Source organism: Opisthocomus hoazin, chromosome 2, assembly GCF_030867145.1.
Source record: "Opisthocomus hoazin isolate bOpiHoa1 chromosome 2, bOpiHoa1.hap1, whole genome shotgun sequence".
Classification (NCBI taxonomy): Eukaryota; Metazoa; Chordata; class Aves; order Opisthocomiformes; family Opisthocomidae; genus Opisthocomus; species Opisthocomus hoazin.
In genome coordinates, this window is record NC_134415.1 from 101,383,845 (window position 1) to 101,405,015 (window position 21,171).

Genomic DNA, 21,171 nt, shown 5'->3' on the forward strand with positions numbered 1-21,171 from the left:
TGACTAATATTTCCTATAGAGAGAAATAAGGGTTCGGGAAATAAGATAAAAGATAAACTAAAAGGAGAATAGTCTGGTATCATTCAGTTTGTAAAGGGAACTGGTGGGTGCACTCAGATTACTTGATATACCACTGTAAAAATACATCTATTTTGAAAGAAAGTACATGTTGTGTGTTCCTGTGTGACACCAGAAGTCTTTTCAACTGCAGTACCTCTGGAGGACCTGCTCAAGCTCTTTTTTTCCTAGTCAGCATGTAAACTACAAGAATATCTGCAATCATTTCACGCTCTACTGAGAAGAAATGCTCTTCTGCCAGGTATTTCTTGGTGTGAAGTTGTCTTTACTTTTTGGATTTTAGAAACTCAGCTTTTCAGCCTTGTGCCAGCTGTGGGGTTTGTACCCCGTTTCCTGAGAAAAATTATGTTTTTAAACTGACACCACAAGTCTTTTCTGTCAAGACAGGTCCCTTGTGGACATTCACATGTTCATGCATTAGGAAAAACATGGGCCCAGTACTGCATGGGGCAGAGGAACTGGAGAAGGCCAGAGTACTTGATGTTTACTTTGTGTTGGTCTTTACTCGTAAAGCCAGCCTTCAGGAATCTCTGGCCCCTAAGTCCATGAGGCCTGACGGGTTGCACTCATGTGCTGAGGAAGCTGTCTGATGTCATCGTGAGGTCACTGCTAGTTATCTTTGAATGGGCATGGCTATTAGGAGACGTTCCTGAAGACTGGAAGAGAGCAAATATCACTATCTTCGATAAGGGCAAGAAGGAATATCTGAGGAACTACCTGTTGAACAGCCTCACTGCAGTCCCTGGTAAGGTGATGCAGAAAATCCTCCTGGAAATCATTTCCAAACACATGGAGGACAAGATGACTGGGAGTTATCAACATAGATTTGCAAAGGAGAAATCATACTTGACCAGCCTCATAGCCTTCTGCAATTAGGTGACTCAGTGGACAAGGGAGAGCAGTGGATGTTGTTTACCTCATCTTCAGTAAAGTCTTTGAAGCTGTCTCCCATGGCATCATCATAGACAAACTACAAAGTACGGATGTATATTAGTCCACAGTGGGCTGGATTAAAAGCTAGCTGAATGACCAGGCCTGGAGTGTTGTGATCAGTGGCCCAAAGTCTAGTTAGAGGCCAGGAGCTAGTGGTGTATCCCAGGACTCAATAGTGGGTCCAGTACTGTTTACATCTTCATTAGTGAGCTGGATGATAGGACACAGTATATCGTCTGCAAGTTCCTAGATGGTACAAAACTAGGAGGAGTGTCTAATTCTCCAGACAGTTGTGCTGGTACCCAGAGGGACCTTACCAGGCTGGAGAAATGGACTGACAGGGATCTCATGAAGTTCAATAAGGAGAGTTGCAGTCTTGCACCTGAGGAGGAATAACCCTATGCACAAGTGCATGGTGTCACCAGCTGGCTGGCAAACAGTTTGGCAAAGGAGGACATCAGGGTTCAGGTGGACAACAAGCTGACCATGAGCCATCAATGCACTCTAACAGCAAAGAAGGGCAGTGGTATTCTCTGGCCGCATTAGCAAGAGCATTTCCAGCAGGTCAAGGGAAGTGATTTATCCTCTCTCTCTGCTCAGTACTGGTGAGGTCACATCTGAATTAATGTGACCAGTTCTGGACCTCCTCAGTACAGGAAAGATTTGGACTTACTGGAGTGTCTGCAGCACAGGGCCACAAAGGTGGTTAAGGGACTGGAGTGTCTCTCGTATGAGGAAAGGCTGAAAGAGCTGGGACTGTTCTTTTCCGTTTGTGACCACTTCCTGTCACATCATCCCAGGACATTTGCTCATCAGTCCCTCACAGGGCTGCTGATAACTCCCTTCCCTGTCATTCCTACATTAAAGACCTCCATAAGACCCTTCAAACATGAGCGGTTTTATGATTCTGTAATTCATACCTGCTCTAAGCACCAGAGAGAGTGCTGGTACTGACACTGGAGGTCAATATCAAAGCATATGTGTGAACCCTTGTATTTTTTTTCACCTCTCCTTGGTAACTGAGCTGGAAGACATTGTACAGCAGGACGGCTACGACTTGGTCGCCGTCACAGAAACGTGGTGGGACAGCTCGCGTGACTGGAATGCTGTCATGGATGGCTACACACTCTTTAGGAAAGACAGGTCAGCAAGGCAAGGTGGTGGAGTTGCTCTGTATGTGAGGGAGCAACTGGAATGTACTGAGCTCTGCCTGTGGTCGGATGAAGAACCAGTCAAGAACTTATGGGTTAGAATTAAGGGACAGCCTTATATGGGTGACACCATTGTGGGTGTGTAATACAGGTCACCTGACCAAGAGGAGGAACTTGATGAGGCCTACACGCAGCTGCAAGCAGCCTCACAGTCACAGGCCCTGGTAACCTTGGGGGACTTCAACCACCCTGAAATCAGCTGGGCAGACCATACAGCTAGGCACATGCAGTCCTGGACGTTCCTACAGAGCATCGATGATCACAGAATCACAGAATCACAGAATAGTAGGGGTTGGAAGGGACCTCTGTGGGTCATCTAGACCAACCCCCCTGCCGAAGCAGGGTCACCTACAGCAGGCTGCACAGGAACTTGTCCAGGTGGGTCTTGAATATCTCCAGAGAAGGAGACTCCACAACCTCCCTGGGCAGCCTATTCCAGTGCTCCGTCACCCTCAGAGGGAAGAAGTTCTTCCTCATGTTCAGACGGAACTTCCTGTGCCTCAGTTTGTGCCCATTGCCCCTTGTCCTGTCACTGGGCACCACTGAAAAGAGCTTGGCCCCATCCTCATGACACCCACCCTTCAGATACTTATAAGCATTTATTAGGTCCCCTCGCAGCCTTCTCTTCTTCAGGCTCAACAAGCCCAGCTCCCTCAGTCTCTCCTCGTAGGGGAGATGTTCCAGTCCTCTCACCACCCTTTAGCCCTCCGCTGGACTCTCTCCAGTAGTTCTTCATCTTTCTTGAACTGGGGAGCCCAGAACTGGACACAGTACTCCAGATGAGGCCTTACTAGGGCAGTGTAGAGGGGAAGGAGAACCTCCCTCGTCCTGCTGGCCACACTGTTCTTGATGCACCCCAGAATCCCATTGGCCTTCTTGGCACCCAGGGCACACTGCTGGCTCATGGTTAACCTGTCGTCCACCAGGACACCCAGGTCCCTCTACACAGAGCTGCACTCCAGGAGGTCCACCCTAAGCCTGTACTGATGCATGGGGTTGTTCCTCCCCAGGTGCAGGACCCTGCACTTGCCCTTGCTGAACCTCATCAGGTTCCTGTCTGCCCAACTTTCCAGCCTATCCAGGTCACGATGAATGGCAGCACAGCCCTCCGGTGTGTCTACCACTCCTCCCAGTTTGGTGTCATCAGCAAACTTGCTGAGGGTACATTCTAACTCTTCATCCAGGTCGTCTATGAGGAAGTTGAACAAGGCTGGGCCCAGTACTGACCCCTGGGGGACACCACTAGTTACAGGCCTCCAACTAGACTCAGCGCCGCTGATGACAACCCTCTGAGTTCTGCCATTCAGCCAGTTCTCAATCCACTTCACCGACCACTCATCCAGCCCACACTTCCTGAGCTTCCCTAGGAGGATATCATGGGAGACAGTGTCGAAATCCTTGCTGAAGTCTAGGTAGACAACATCCACGGCTCTCCCTTTGTCTACTCAGCCAGTCATGTCATCGTAGAAAGCTATTAGATTGGTCAGGCATGATTTCCACTTGGTGAATCCATGCTAACTACTCCTGATAACCTTTTTTTCTTCCACTTGCTTGATGATGGCCTCCAGGATAAGCTGCTCCATCACCTTTCCTGGGATGGAGGTGAGGCTGACCAGCCTGTAGTTCCCTGGGTCCTCCTTCTTGCCCTTTTTGAAGATTGGAGTGATGTTGGCCTTTCTCCAGTCCTCGGGCACCTCTCCTGTCCTCCAGGACCTCTCAAAGATGATGGAGACTGGCTTAGCAATGACATCCGCCAGCTCTCTCGGCACTCGTGGGTGCATTCCTTTGGGGCCCATGGATTAGTGGACGTCCAGATTGCTTAAGCGATCCCTCACACAGTCCTCCTCGACCAAGAGAAAGTAATCCTCTCTGTAGGCTTCTTCTCTTACCTCCGGGGCCTGGGATTCCTGAGGGCCAGTCTTAACACTGAAGACTGAAGCAAAGAAGGCATTCAGTATCTCTGCTTCTGCGCATCCTCCGTCACCAGGTGGAAAGGAGGGTTGTGGTCAGTCTAGAACACCTCCCCTCTGCTGCTCCTTCCGCCTTACCTTTTTTCCTGCTCCTGCCTGGGTCCTTTCCAAAAATCAAGGTTCTTTCAGGAAATATCCACCTGCTCTGGCATGGTCTGCTCCAGGGTCTGCAAGGGGAATATCTGCTCCGGCACCATGAAGCAGACTGTGGTGTTTGCATTTCTGTTTCTCTCTCTCTATCTCTTTTTTTTTTTTTTTTTTTTTTTCCCATGCCTCCTCTGTCTTTGAGGCATTTTCACAAAAGCACCACCAATTTGGCTACTGGGCTCAGCTGTGCCCTACGATGGGTCCATTGCAGCCAGCTGCCCCTGACAGTGGGCAACCCCAGCGTCTCCTCACACAGGTCACCTCTGCAACCTCCCCACTGCCAAGACCTTGACTCCTACACTCTACACAAAGAGATGCAGATTTTTACCAGAAGAAAGAGGCTGTTTTGGTTAAATGCACAGATATGATTTAATGATGCACTAAGATATGATTCTGTTTCTGTAGAGATTATTTCCTTAATTTAAGAACATTTTGAAGGGATTACACTGTTTTGAACTTGCATGCAATCTGTTTTTACAAATTTGCAACTTCAAATCCAGATGATCGTTTCTCTTTGAACACGTTGGCAAGGCTACAAGACCACTTTTTGTCTTTCAGCTGTGAGGGCACTTATTTTCCCATAGCTGTGAGGCTGACCTGCTGTTAAGATCTTCAGTTTGTGGTTCATGCTGCCACTTAATTAGTCCACAGCTCCTGCATATTTAACAGGATTCTGGCAACAACTACAGCCCATTTTTGTTAGCAAGACATGTCCTTGACACCTTATCTTGATGTGTGGGCTGATGTGGGAATTGTCCTGCGAGAAAATTTTCAATGTCTGTGTGATGTTTTCCTTCTTTAACAACCCTGCTTCTCTTAGTAACGTTAACCATCTTCTTCCTGCTCAGTGTGCAAAATTTGGGGAAGTTACAGACATTTGAGATGACTTATCTTCTGCTGAGCATACCTAGCCCTTTTTATCCAGTAGCTTTCCATGTTCCCAAATTGTCTGACTTCGACATTACACTGCTGCGAATCAGTCATCAGGTGGTGAGAAAATTATATTGTATATGCAGTTTGTTTTGCGTATTCATTATTATCATTAGTAGTAGTATTAGTATTTCCTTTGTTGTCTTATTAAAGTATCTTTATCTCAACCCCCGAGTTTCACCTGTTGTCCATTTCTCCTCCCCATCCTGCTGGGGGGGAAGGGAATCGGTGAGCAAGTGGCTGTCTGGTGATTAGCTGTCAGCTGCAGCGTTAAACTATGACAGCCTGGAAATGTGGCAGTGTGTAGGTGCATGGCACATTCTCAGGTACCTTGTCAGGTACTTCACTTTTGTTTGTCTATAGTTCATCAACCAGTTTGTAAGCTGCTTTTTAAAGAGTGATTGTTATCTTGAAAGTGGCAGCACACATCATTATGGGATGGAGAGCACGTTCAAGCAGTCTGCTGCACAGGATCTGTAGTGTTCAATAGAGCTATGGCTTCCGACTGACATCTTGGAACTGGATGCAATTCATAATGTATATACCTTTGAGAATTGCAGGTATAGGTTTGCCACCACATGTTATACAAACAACAAAAAGAAGTAATTTCCTTTATCTGGAAGCAATGGAGCTCAACAGACAGCATCATCTGTGAAGATGACATTTCAGTAATTCCTCTTTGTGACTCTTTAAGATCCCTTTTGGAAAATTTCAGCAGGTCTGGTTGATGATAAGTGAGAAGTAAGGCTTGAGCAGTTAGCAGATAACTTTGATGAGCACTTAGAGAATCTGTTTGGTATCAGTCCCTTGCAGCAAAGCTTAAAGTTTGAAGAAACGACAGTGAAGTGACTTAATGCAGCAGTGCTCTTCAGTGCTTGCGTCCCAGACATCTGTCGTCTAATCACTTGGAGTTCTTTCCAGACACCAACTGAAAATTATACTGTTTCCAAACAGCCTCCCAAAGCTTGGGAGGATAGGCCATAATCATTCATTGTGTAAGTGCACTCTGGGATATTCTGTAAGAAGCTTGATGGCAGACTATCTGCTTGGACTGAAAATGTATACAGGCACACTTCTCTGAAGAAAAAATAAGTTTCACACAGAAAATTCACATGCTGTCCACAACTGCATTTGTATGGCTCCTCACTCTGGCTTACACCTCCTTTTCAGTCTCTTTTTCAAGGCAGAACTATATAAAAGAGACTTGAAAGGTGGTCACTACACACTCCTTATAAACAGTGAAGAAGAACAGAGAAGAGCTACTGTTTACCCCTCAGAAAAGGGGATCTGTTGACCATACATACCAGCAGATACCAATTAGTGGCCTGTAATCTTGCTTTGTAGTTCCTGTGGTGGTAGAGCCTGATGGTGTAAACCTGAAAGAGAACTTTGTGACAATTACTTCCATGTAGTTTAGGTAGGACCCTGTCAGATTCAGGAGAAACCGGACTACAGCCCATTTGACAAGGTGGAAATATATTTAACAGGATGTACGTACCAGTCAAGTAACTAATGCAATAAATACCCAAATTACACTATCCATCAGCAATTCCGTAGATTAGTTGCCCACTCTTTCTTTCTTTGTTCAGGAACTGTAGGTTCATCTCTTGCAGACTGTTTCTTTCTGCAGTTGATAAGAATGCATAAATCTTACCTTGTTTCTTTATACATTCACTGTAGTACACAACTAAAATCAAGAGTTGATCTCCTTTAGCTATCATGTCACTCATCTGTTGTTTTTGATAACAGTGAATGTCTAGGCCTAAGTTGTAACTATCTAACCACAAAACTCAAGCTACATGAGAAAATGCATCTTATGCAAACTTCTAAGCACTTTTTAATAGACAAAACCAATATTCAACTGTTTTTGTTTTATGTATGTGTGATTCTTCTCTATTTTTTTTCAAAAGCAGAGAGGTTTATGCCATGAACATGAAGCTTTGGGCGTATGCCTCCATCCTATTAAAATGCAAATCCATGAGTTTCTCTTCAGGAAGAAAGAAGACAATTTTCTGCTAAATACCACAAAATCTCACTGAGAATTACATTTAGTGATTAAACTTATGTGCTTTAGGTGGCAAATAGAGCAAATTCTTGCCATTTCTGATAAATAGAAACTTAGTAACCAAAATCATGCATGTGACATGAAAGTATATTAAGGTAATTTATTATTCTATAACCATATCATGCCACCTGAATTGATAATAATAAAGAAATCTTTGCTCTCACAGCTGTGTTTTTACAGTGTTCTGGGGCAGAAATTTTGAGGGTTAATTTCTTACCTCTATCAACATTACTATTAAAGAAGTGTTGGTATCATGTTGCATTTCTCTAACATCTTTAGTGGCAATTGTTTTTGTTTCCATGCAGTGGTTTACAGTAAGCATTACATCAACTACTCTTGTCATGCGTCTGAGAAATCTTGGATTCTTGTTGATTACCTGTACTGGGTCTAGCTGGCATGAAGCTAAATTTCTTCATAGCAGCCCATATGGTGCTGTGTTTCAGACTGGTGACCAAAGCAATGTTGCTAGCACAAGTATGTTTTGGCTGTTGCTGAACAGTGCTTACACAGTATTAGGGCCTTCTGTTTCTTGCTTTTGCCCCTGTGAGTTGACTATGGGTGGGCAAGAGGCTGAGCAGGGGCACAGCAGGGACAGCTGATCCCGACTGACCAAAAGGATATCCCATACTGTGTAACATTACGCTCATCAACAAAACTAGGGGGAAGGTTTTCCAAAGTAACTATTGCTCAGGGACTGCCTGGGCACTGGTCTGCGGGTGGTGAGTGATTTTTTGCATCACTTCATTATTTTCCTCTTTTTTTTCTAAACTGTCTTTATGTCAACCCATGAGTTTACTTTCTTTTGCCCTTCTTCTCTCCACCGTTCTGCTGGAGGGGGAGAGCAAGCGACTGGAGGGGTCTTACTTGACAGCTAGGGTCAGCCTGTGTCTGGTAAGAATTATTTTTTTAACAAGAAACTAACAATGTCTTTATAAAAAAATTCTAGGACAGCCACTAAGAAGGTCTCTTTACTATCTAGATATGATATACTTCGGCCTGGCAATACTCAGTAAATATCAGCATTTCTGAAATTAAAGGAACATTAATAATTCTTTTGGAGAAGTGTAATATCTCATCTTGAAGTATCTGTTAATAGAAATACCTGGTTTATAAACTGTAGAAAACTATAGTGAAAGGCACTCCAGCAAGCAAATAGTCATTTAAGGTTATATACTTTCCCTAATCTTTCAGTGAAGGGAATGTTGAAATATGGGATTTCCTCCTGGAATCCTAACACAGGGCTGCATAAATACTCTCACAGTTAATAGCTGCCTGATCTGACACAGATTACAGGAAGTTACCTGGGCATGACATTCTGCATGGTTTTCCTTAATCAAAGAAGACCAAAAGTCTTCAAAATAAAAAGCATCCCAGGTTTTAGCAGAATAAAAACTAGAACATTTAACCTCTTTGTAATAAAAGCTTGGTATGATGTCAGATAAAAAAGAACAATGGCTAGATGCAGACCTTTACGACCCTCCAGGATCTTGCAGGTGGGTCTTTAGTCTCTCATTGCCTTTCTGAAGTTTAGTGAGTTTGCATCTTCTTTGATCCTGTTTTCCTCCTCATTATCTCTGAGCTCAGGTTCTCTCCTTTGTTCTCCTAACAGTAGTTCTAGTTTCTCTGCTTAAGCTGCAGTCTGCTACTTCCCTGCTACGCCTATTGCCTGCCGTCTGGGCATCTAGAACATTCTTCATAACCAGACCCTAATCTTTGGCTACTTATGGAAATAAATCATATTTGCCCTTTCTACAGAGGTAAATGTTATTCTTAAGGGAACCTAATACCAACTTAAAATAGAAGCAAATATAATGTGCAGCCTATTACAACAGCACACTGATACAAGACAGTCTAGGAGAACCCTAGAAGTGCTTCTCCAGTGTTAGTAAGACAAAGATTTTTTGATGACAGCTACAGTATTTGCAACTTGGTCCCTCTCCTCACTTGTAGTCAGTCTCTTTTCTTTCCTCAGTGTGTTTAAATTTTGTGTAGGATCCAACTCAGTCTGAGTTTTGGCAAGCTTCATTTAACCTTTATGCTTTCTATTTCCAACACATGTATTATTCTTTGCTGTTTCTTTGTGTGTACGTTCGTGTGTGTTCTTCATTATTCCCAGTACCCTCTTCCATCTTATCATTCAAACTTTAATTAAGGAAATTTCACACCTCCTTTCTCTGATGTTTTCAGTTGTTTAAATAATTCCTTTAATTTTTTGGCTTTTCCTTCCAAAGGGAAAATCTTCCTTGAAGACTAGTTTTGTTTCTCTAGACTCTGTTTAAATTATGGTGATTCCTGTTTGCTCCTTCCAGCATTAATCTGGGTGACTAGTGTTTCTTTAGTGTCCTTGACTTTTATCAAACTAAAATATCAGGTATCATTGTCTTTCTTATGCTGAGTGTGTATTTGATGAATAAAATAAAATTCAAGAGTCTTTCTGAGGATTAGAGACTCTATCAAAATCAAAATCATTTGGTCTCCTGTTATGCATGCTAAGTTAGGCTCCTAGTTGTGTGATTTCCCCTACAACTTACTTCTCTAATAATGTTAGCAGTCTCTCTCTCCACATTCATTCTCCATACTGGGATCTTCCATTCTCAATGATCTTCTACGTACAAGTTTCCATTACTTCAGTAACAATAGATTGTGTATCTTGGCAGCTCTCACATTTCACTGTGTTGTTTCATTTCTTTTCCCAACTGCAAGCAATGTAGTAGAGGCAGTTTTTATCGAAAACTATAGTAAATGGAGGCCATTCCTGATCCCTGGAAAATAAGCCCTTCAGTGCTGTTTGCTTAGTGGCTTCATCCTAAACTAAGTATCCGAATGTACCTATTGGGCATGCAGCAAATAGCTGAGCCTGAAAAATAGTCAAATAACACATTTGCCAATCCGGCAGGAAGTGTGCTCTGCTTTAAAGGTAGAAGCCAACTAAGCTGTTGCAATATAAAGAAAAAGTCAGTACAAAGAGAGGAACATGGCGATCACATTTTTTGTAAATTTCTGATTTTTGGTGTGCATCATAAAAACAGGAAAGTAATGAAGGAACTGGCAGGTGTTATGCACGAAACCATTGGAAATGCAACTCTTATTTTGTGCTCTTTCATCAAAATGAAATGAGATTTGAAATGAAGTAATAGAGAAGGAGGAAATATTTAATAAAATGGAACTTAAGGGAACATTAGCATAAAATCATTAATTTCCTATTTTATAGTATCAATGCTATGCTATCTTAAGGCAAAAAGGAGTAAAGAGAAGTAACTGTGTCAGTGCCTGTCACTGTCTTCTGTGGTTTAAACCTCCTTCTTCCTGACTTACCTAGCTTCTACCTACTTTACTGTGCTAGTGTTTACTAAATTCTGAGAATTATATATGCAACTACTGAAAGCTGCTTTGTCTGTGTATAATAGCAAACAGAAAAAACATTCTTTCATTGTGTCACTATCTCATTATACAGATTCTTGTTCCAGGTTACAGAATACTGTTTTACAGACTATTGTTCACAGCACAAGCATAATAGTATGGAAAAAGAGGGAAAAATTAAAACCAAATACATTTACAGAATGTATTTCAAAATTAACACAAGTTAATTACAAGACAAAAAGTTAATATAAACTTGAAATGGTAGGAATATCCTGGCTTTTCATATGAGCCTATTATCATTTGCCATTGTGAGCTCATGGGTACTCAATACCTGAAAAACAAGGCTATTGATCGTGCCTTGTAGTCATTTTGTGAAAATCATAGTTTCAGCTGGAAGGGACCTTTAAAGGTCATCTAGTCCAACCTCGTTGCCATGAGCAGGGACATCTTCAACTAGATCAGGTTGCTCAGAGCCCCGTCCCACCTGACCTTGAATGTTTCTAAGCATGAGGCATCTACCACCTCTCTGGGCAACCTGTTCCAATGCTTCACCACCCTCACTGTAAAAAAATCTATGCCTTATACCTAGTCTAAATCTACCCTCTTCCAGTTTAAAACCATTACCGCTTGTCCTGTTCCAGCAGGCCCTGATAAAATGTCTGTCCCCATCTTTCTTATAAGGCCCCCTGAAGTACAGAAATACCACAATAAGGTCTCCCTGCAGCCTTCTCTTCTCCAGACTGAACTACACCAGTGGTGAAAAAAATGAATCATCTCATGATGAAAATGAACTCTCATCTAATGAATCAAAAATGGTGAAAACCCTTTGTCCATGCTGCAAACCTGTTGTCTGTCTTCTGGTAGCTTTCTTCCATACAGCAGAGTACTTTTGAAACCTTTAATGGGGTTAGAGGAGAGGGATTTGAGCGAACCAGATGTATTTAGTTTAAAGGGATTCCTGGTTAACAGAGTAAAGGAGTGCATGAATGTAAAACTCTGTGTGTGTGTGTGTGTGTGTGTGTGTGTCTGTGCGCGCTCACCTGCGCAGGTGCATAGAAGTAGGTTTTGTATATGAAAGTTCATTCCTTATGGGTTCTGAAATTCTTATAGATGATTTTTTGTGTGAAAAGTCTTCCACTAACATGGCAAAAATTCCCTGTTGAAGAAATGCCTGAGATCAGCAGGCATCCTGTGATTTGTAGAGTTTTACAGGAAAGAGTTAGTAGAGTTCTTACAGAGAAGGACCTGGGGGTCATGGTGGACACAAATATGGAAGTGAGCCAGCAATGTGCCCTTGCAGCAAAGGAGTCTAGTGGTATCCTGGGCTGCATTAGGAGGAGTGCTGCCAGCATGTCAAGGGAGGTGATCTTTACCCTGTGCTCAGCCCTGGTGAGGCCACACCTGGAGTAATGTGTCCAGTTCTGGACTACCTAGCATAAGAGTCATGACCATACTGGAGAGTCCAGCAAAAGGCTACAAAGTTGTTTGAGGAACTGGAGCATCTCTCCTGTGACGAAAGACTGAGAGACCTGGGACTGTTCAGCCTGGAGAAAAGAAGGGTCAGGGGGGGATCTCATCAATGTGCACAAATATCTGCAGGGAGGGTGTAAAGAGGACAGACCCAGGCACTTTTCAGTGGTGCCCAGTGACAGGAACAGAGGCAATGGACACAAGCTGAAACACAGGAAGTGCCATCTGAATATCAGGAAAATCTTCTTTACCCTCATAGGGTGACTGATCATTGGCACAGCTTGCACAGATTGATTGTAGAGTCTGGATCCATACAGATATTTGAAAGCCATCTGGACATAGCCCTGAGCAACTGGCTCTAGGTGATGCTGCTTCAGCAGGGCAGTTGGACAAGATGACCTCCAGAGGTCCTTTCCAATCTCAAACATGCTGTGATTCTTTGAAATACCACAGCATACATGACCTGTTACTGTTCTCTTTCCCATCATCCTGTATTGGTTGCTACTGGAGACAGAGGATACAGGTTCAGTGCCTGGTGAAGATAGTTCTTTACTCTCATCTAATATTTCTGTTTCTAGGAGAAATTTGGGGAAAAAAACCTAAATTATTTTTCATGGTCAGGTGCATTTCGTTGTGGCAGTAGAGGCCTCAATGGCTGCAGAATAGTGGAAGGGAGGGTTCAGAGCCCTCTGATTAGTGGATCTCTATACTGTTATTGATGACACTTGTAATCTCTGTGAAGACTGAAGAGAAAACTAAATGCTGTTAGCTTGGCAAGATGTATATTGCATGAACAAAATATCGTTCTAAATCCTTTTAGTAACCTTGAATATTTTGTGATGGTTGGAAAGTGTTTTTCAGCCATAAGGAACGTGCTAGAGAAATAATGCAAACATGTTACAATCTCGAGCAGGTGAAAGCAGCTGACCCTGTGGTGTTTGCCCTGAATAACAGGCTGAGGGGTATTACAAGTGACATAAAAGAGGTAAGATTTCATCTTGAGAAGAATACAGCAGGTCAGCATTGAGGCTTAAAGCAATGCTAGGGAGGGAAAGGAAGGAACTCAGTTCCAAGGTCTGAGTGATGGAAGCAAGTAAAGGAGCAGTTTACAATCTGTCATGAATGTTTAATTTTTTTAATACTTGTTTTCAATTCTTTGAAGCCAAGAGCTTGCTTCATACTTCCAGTTTTTAGAACATTGTTTGATTTCTCCTCTAGATCATCTGGTGCATAATGTGGGCTCATGTGAATCTGACTTTTTTGTCTAGTCTGGCTTTCCTAGGGACTATCAAATCCAGATAAAATTTGAAGTGCTGTAGACAAGGACTCGAAGAGCATGAAACGCAGGTGAAGTATGAGAATCTCAGACAACGTGTGGCTTTTGACAAGTGTATGAATAGTATACCAGTCAAGGTGGGGGGAGATAGAATTGAGAGCTGTAACAAAAGAAAGTGTTCCACATAAACCAACATCTGCCTCTGGCAATCAGCAGGCAGTACAGACATAGTTTACACGTCGGGGGAAAAAACATATCGTCATAAGTCTCTCAGGACTGTGACTCTCAAACTGGAAAATCAAGCTAAAATAAGTAATTAGGTACCTAAATCCAACCTCTTATCTCACTCCATTACTAAAGGATTGTGTTTCCTCAGGAGAGATGACAAAACAGGTCATAGGTCCACTTCTCAATTGTGCCGGGTTAAACTGCCGTTAATCTCAATCTATACTAATATGATGAATTGTAGATATGTTTTCTTATTCTGTTACATTTGTCACAGGTAGAATAACAACAAGCTGAAAGACAGTGCAAAAAATAGTGGGTAGTAGTCTGTCAGTTGTCTGACTAAATATTGATAAAGGTTTTAAATTTTTACTCGCTGGTAAAGTTTATTGGTTTGGGAACACAAAAATTTGTCTTGTCTTACTATAGTAAGAGAATTGAATGCATTTTGGAAGTGCATGCATTCATTATCTTCTTCGCACATCATGGTTAACATTTTTGTGTGTGTGTACTGTAGATACACCTCTGAACACATAAATACATGTGACTAACATTTGGTCACTGTGGAATGTACATGTGCTCCCAAACACCTTGTCAAGTGTCAGGTGGCTCTCTGTATTACCATGTTCCTAACACTGCAAACCACTGTAATAGTAGTTCTCACCTGGTCCTAATAGCTTATATATGTCACATTGTTAGACTTAGGATTCTCAGAAGTGTTTTTGGGAAGTGAAAGCATTTGCTGAAAAGCATAGTGTGCAGCTGATATATTCCTTACAACTTCTGTGAGGAATATTGTGTTACCTTGAAACTCCTCTTGTCTTAAAAGAGGCTGAACTAGAGAAAAAAAAAAAAGTATTTACAATATACAAAACCAGGCAATCCAGCTGCAGATTTTTATAAAATATCTACAGGCATGACAGAAGAAAGCACATAATCATAAAATTTGAAGAAGAAATCTTCTTCTTGTCTCTCCCTTCTTTAGCTGAGAATCTTCAACTTTCTTAGAACTCTGACAGTATGAACCCCTTCTGAATGCCATATACTTCGGGTTACATTCACTAAAGAAAAGCCTATTTTATTGGAACATTTTAGCTTTTATAGCCATTTCATCCTTCTGAAGACCTGCAGATATTCCAGATAAATACAGTCATTCTCCTGGAACATATACATTTCCTCCTTATGCTGAAGATAGCCTGACCACCATACAAATATCAATTGTTTTGATATGCAGATGTCTTTGTTTTAGATAAAGTGTTATCTCTTCTAGTTCAGACAGATGTACAACTATTTGCTTCAACCATTCCCTTTTTTGTAACTCAACATTTATGATTCAGTAGGAAGTGTTTCACACTGAATCTTATTTCAGATATCATAGAATATCTTGAGTTGAAACTGACCCCTGAGGATCATCAAACCCATCAGTACATAAACAGATACACCTGATGCAAACCTCTCTTGGGTGAAGTGTTTGTATATCTGAGCTATTGGCTGTTGATTGGACAAGAACCAGAACTACAAAAGTTGACTGGCTTGGAGTGAAAAGCAGTTCATGGTGATGGACTCCAAACATCTTTCCTCTAATGTGCTGTAACACTGTATTATATTAACATAGCACAGTGTTCAATTTGTTTAACTTCAGTATCACTCTGAAAAGGTGAAGTGCAGGGAGATGAGCTGATTTCCACAGTTAGTTGACGGAGTCTGTACTAGATAAGAAACATTAGTCTGTTTTCCAAATTTCATTCTACATGTTCTAGTCATCTCAGGCCAATATATTTTCCAGCTTGCTCATGGGCAAGGCATTGTAACACATTAACAAGAGAGAATTAAAGAAGATAAATTACAGTAGTTGAACTTACTATGAATTGCAATAGCAATCACAGTAAGTAAATCATGTATTATGCTTATGAATGTAAACACTGAAATTATTTACAAAAAGGCCAGACATTGCTAGCCATACAAATCAGCGATGTCCTTCCTTACTTCAAAGTCTTAATCTCACTTCTGAAATGCAACATTGTACTTGCTTAACTGCAAGGTAAGAGCAAGTTTGCAATGTAAGGATCTTGGCAAGGGAAGAACTTACATAAAAACGGTAAGGGAATTTCCCAGTGCCTTTGAATCTTTCAGATTGACTGATTTTAATTAATCCTATGTGGCTTAATGAACCATTCTCAGCCAGGAAAATGTGGCAGAATCATGGGAAATTAACAGTGAAACATGCTCAAGTTTTACACTATCAGTCAATTTACATGAAGAAAAGATGCAAGAGGAATGTAGAAGTCTGGTATATGGTGAGCTGGCTCCATCAAAGTCTGGGATCAGGCAAATGACCAATCTCGTTCTCGCTGTAAAGCACAGTTATCCAGGAGGTGTTCTGCCAGTATTGGTCTGCTCACATATCCAGTGTGAGAGGATAGTCCCAGTTCCTTGCTCTACAGTACGGGAAACTGGAAGAACTCCTGACTTGTTGATTTCCCATAGCAGGAGAACTACCAGGGTAGCAAGTATGGCATCCCCTGATTTGAGTTGCTAGAACAAAGAAGAAATGAGGAGCAGAAATGTAAACTTGTACCATCCTAGGCAGTTTGGGGACTTTTTTCCCCCTCTCTTGTCTATTTTATTATGCTTTACCGTTCTTGTTTCATTAAAGTCTTGTGATAGGGTTCAATATCCATATCAGATATGATAAATACAGATTCAGGATAATAGAAATAAATTATTTTAAAAATTCAGTAAAAGCAGATACATGAAAAAAATAATCTTGATTTAACTTACTCTTTAGCCCATTTTTAACTGTGTTAGTATAAATGAATTTAAAAAATTTTTTGGGTGTTTGGCTCAGGATCACAATTTCAGTGTAAGATTATCTATTATATGAACATATCAATTAAATGAAGCTTTTATATTAGGCATAGGTTTATATAGTGTTTCATTTCATAACCAGTACTGTTCCTTTGCGTTTCATCCACTTTATTTTATGTATGGTGACATGTAGACAATTTTACCACTATACCTTCCAATTTTTCCTTCCCACTTCTGTACTAGGATTAGTACAGAAACTGAAACCATATTCCTTCTCCCATACTTTAAGTGCTTTCTTTTATTACTTTTGTTTTCATAGTCAATACCACTTTGCATTTTCCTAAATATTGTGAAATGTCATTAAATTCTAATAAAAATTGATTTACACTACATTACGTAACAATAAAAATGCATGTGGCTTAAAATTGGAACAAAGTAGGAAAAGTACAAAAAAAGGTAAATATTAGAAAGTGCAGTAACAAACAGTATAGATAAATCGAACACCACCACCACCACTGTCTACTTGAGCAACACTTCTCAAAGGAAGGTGCATTTCTCTTTAGTTAGTGGATACACAAACTAACCGGAGTAACATTGTCCATTTTGCTTGGACTACTGGAGTTAAAATGCGCAAGGTCTAATTTTTATTAATTGGCATTTAAAATCAACAAGAACAAAAGTGTTAACATTTTTTTGATCAAGGTGATGTCTGAGTGACTAATGTTTTTTAACTAACCCTGGAAAATTTGGTGGCTTGAAGAGACTGGAAAAAATATTTATCTGACCTACATGTTGCCTTGAATGCAGGTAATCTTCAGTGATCACTAAATACAAAGGCAGAATAAGGTCCTGTTGGATTAAGCGTTTTCTGTTTGCCTTGTTGCTAATTTGGTAGTCAGTATAGTTTGATTTTGTGCTGTACTTAAATCAGTATCTAACCCAGGAACATGGCTGGTAAAATTGCTTTCCTGAAAGAACAAATTCTTGTTTGGGGGGAAGGATCACCACCACCACCACCAGACCCCCAACCAATTTAGGCTTTTTTGAAAAAGTGATTATTTTTGGTTTTCTGATGTTGTCTGATATTGAAGTTCACTTGCAGTAGGTTTTGAGCAGGGTAAAACCGAGATGGTTAGTGAAATTTGTTGCTGTTTGGCTAATCTGAAGACAATACAGAGTTGAGAGTAGAACTTGCTTAATTTCAGAATTCACTATGACCATTTCGTATGATTTTAATCACTAGCAAGAACCAGAACTGGAGTAGAGAAACTGTTAGCTCAAGGTTGATTTTTATCTTGGAGTCAGGCATTAATTTCCAAACTGTTCATCGTGTTGTTAGTAAACATAAATAAAAATGTTATTAGAGTACTCAAAAATGTGTACCTGGGTCATTTTTTTAATGTTTAAAATATGGCTATTTAAAAAGTGTCAGAGTCTTTTGCAAACAGTTCTACAAATTGACTCCAAAATCAGGCATGTTTCACAGAAATCATGAAGATATGAAAAATTACTGAACAGTGTATCCTGGTACACGGCAATATCTATAGTGAGAATTTTTAAGATATATAAAATTTGTCTTAAGAGGAGACAAATGAAGAAAGATTGTGTTATGCTTTGGGTTTTTTTTTGAGTTAGTTACAATTTTTTTATAAATGCTCTGATCATAAACCAATTATTATAGTATTTATGAATCTTTAGTGAAATGACATCATGCAAGCTCATTTCACTAGGAACTCAATTCTAGGTTAATTCTACCTAGCTTTTTTTTTGGGCTAGTCAGTAAGGGATGTTAATAAATGGTTTGGCATGTATGTGTGAACTTTTCCTACCAGGTAAGTATCTGTACTCATTTTTGTCAGGTATAAAGAGCATTTAAATAGCATGGTTACTATATGTCAAAAGTATCTGCATAGTTTCTGAATACTGATTTGTATTAAATTAAATTTCTGGTGTTGCTATGACCCTGACATTTTCAGGCAATTTAAGTATTACAGTTTGTCAGCATATTAATGTACTTTTGTAAATGAAAGAAAACCCAACTACATGTGAAGTCTACATTTTAACACTCTGCTAATAGTCAATGAATATCTGTTCTTAAAAACAGCAGAATAAAAGCTTCTTACTTTTGATTATTTCTATCAATATCCCTTATTACTAAATATGTCTAAGAAGATATTTGGGGTTTTTATAGATATCATAGCACTTCAAGGGCAAGTAATTGTTTGACAGAAGTGTTTATGATATAGTTATGATTACAAAACAAAAAAATAAGTGTTTTAATATTACTTTAGATGAGTGCATTACATTCAAAATATACACATACCAATGAGGAGAAATTATTAGGAGCCCAATTAATATGTTTGTTTGGGGGAGAAGAAAACCATACTGTTAAAATATTCAATGAGAATAGTGCTTAGGGGAACACTCAAATAAATATCTATTCCCAAACCAAGCGATTAATTTGCTGTTCAGCGTGCAAAATGGATTACAGGCTGCCATAGTGAATTTTCCCTATACCAACCTGACATTCAGAGGCTTGAATGAACTTAAGTGGCACAGTAGCTGTAGTAAATATTAAAACAGTGTTGTACCTGTCCTTTACATTTTTTGGTTCATTTTGTTTTCTATTTGTTTGTTTGTTGTCGCAATCCCAAGAATAAGGGTTTTTCTTGAAAAATATACATGGTGTGGCGGGAACAATGATAACTAAGCTTTAGTGAAACTTCAGAAGGTGGTAAGGGAGACAAGAAGAAGCAGAGCTCTAACAAGTTGATTTATGCAGTCAATATTAAAATACTGTTCAATTTTTCATTTTTTTATGTGATATTATGCATTGCATGTCATTTCCAACTCAGAATTTTTTAACTGTTTCTGTTCGTGTTCATATTCGATTTACAACAGATACTGCATCCAGTTAATTTGGAAACTGTTTTATTTACTATTTATAAAAGGCAGGAAAAAAAGAGTAACAAGCATCTCTTATAAAAAGGAAATTGTGAAACTTAGTAGCACGATACCTTTTCAAAGATTACCTAGTGTAATTGTTCATAACAGCAGCAAAAACAGAGTGCTGAGCATAACACTTGGCAGCCCGTCACACTTATTTCCTTGCCAAAGTGACAGGCAAAGGAGGAAGAGAGACAGTCTTCTACTGTCCATAAGCCCTATCAGTAGTCAGTCTCAGTCCTTGTGGTATATCAAATAATATTGTTCGCTTAATATCTGAAGTGTAGCTTTGAGGAGGAGAGTGTTCACGTCCAGTCCTTGAATGAGGGTTTTGTTTCTAAGCTCCGGGAAGCCTCAGTGCAATCCTCCAAAACGTGTTTGTTACACAGAGAGATGAGCTTCCCTGCTCCAGCACTTGAACTTTACTGACTTTAAATGCCACCTTAAACAGTGACATAACTTTCCACATTGTTGTTCTGTCGTAATATATCTGTTTTAAAGTCTTAACTGCCCTTAAGCCTCTGCTGCTAAAGGAATAAAAAATGGATGGTTAGCGAACTTCTTTGAGCCCTCCCATGGGTTGGAAGGCCAGTTCATTTTGTTTATTGTGCACGGCATGGCACAGTGTATTGTGTTTTGGAGTGGCTGAACACTGCAAAGGAAAGAAATTCACCTTGCTTCAGCTGTGTCGTGCTTGTGCAGTGTACGTCTCTGCTGGGAGGGAGAGATCTCTCCTTTTCTGAGAGAGCTGGGAGAGGCTTTTGGCAGCCCCAGGCAGAAAGCCTGCGGGAGGAAGAGACCGGGGCTGTCCTGAGAGGAGCAAGGCGCTTACTTAAATCTTGAAGGTGACTCTCAGACATCTTGTATGTGATGGCAAAAGGGAAATTTTCCTGGGACCCAGAAGCAGCTGTGTGCATCTGGAGCACCGAATGTTTTTGACATCAAAGTCACTGAACTTTTTAAAAAGCAAGACTAGAGGAAAGGGCCCTCCCTGCAAAGACAGACGAAGGAGGTGGGAGATGTATACCTTTCTGTGATCTATCTCACTCAGCACACCAGACACTTGTAAAACGGTTGCCATGTTCTAATTTAGTATTTTGTGATCTAGTAAAACCTAATTTTAAAATCTTTCAGTCTTTCAAAATCTCTTCTTCCTGTAAAGAAAAGCACAGGTAGTTTTATCTCAACGCTCTGGACATAGCAAGAAGCCATCACGATATGAAACGTGGTTTACTGGGTGGTAAGGAAGAAGGCAAATATACAGGCTAGAGGCCACCTTTTTTTTTTTGACCTTTAATGACAAGAAAAGAGACAAGGAAGACTATTCTGGAAAAATCTATTTCCATTAATTTAACCGGTTTTTGACTTCATCTAGACTTACACCATCTACAACATCTTCTGGCAGTTCTGCACCTGAGTTTTGAGTTGTGTGAAAAGTAAGACCTTTATCTTGCTTTCATCTTTGCACTCATTTATTTAATTTCATGTCCTTTTGATCCTGTATTGTGGGAAACAGTGAAAACTCTTTATTTGTCTGTTCCCTACTCTGTTCTAACTCTCCTTGATGGTGGGTTTTCCTGAATAATGGATCCTACTCCACAGAGTCACTTTCTGTTCAGAAATGCTCATGTGTATCACCATCCTTACATACCATCTAGGTTTTGCTTATCATGAAATTTTTTGCATATTGTGAAAACCTCTTCTCAGAATTTTGTTTTTGCTATCTTGAGTAATGCAGGAAACATTAAATCA

The 21,171-nt window shown here is 40.4% G+C and overlaps 1 protein-coding gene across 1 annotated transcript in view; it reads left to right on the top strand.

Annotated features, from left to right (window-relative positions):
• EYS (eyes shut homolog) overlaps nucleotides 1-21,171 on the top strand; it is a 966,530-nt gene that overhangs the window by 675,581 nt on the left and 269,778 nt on the right. The window lies entirely within an intron of this gene.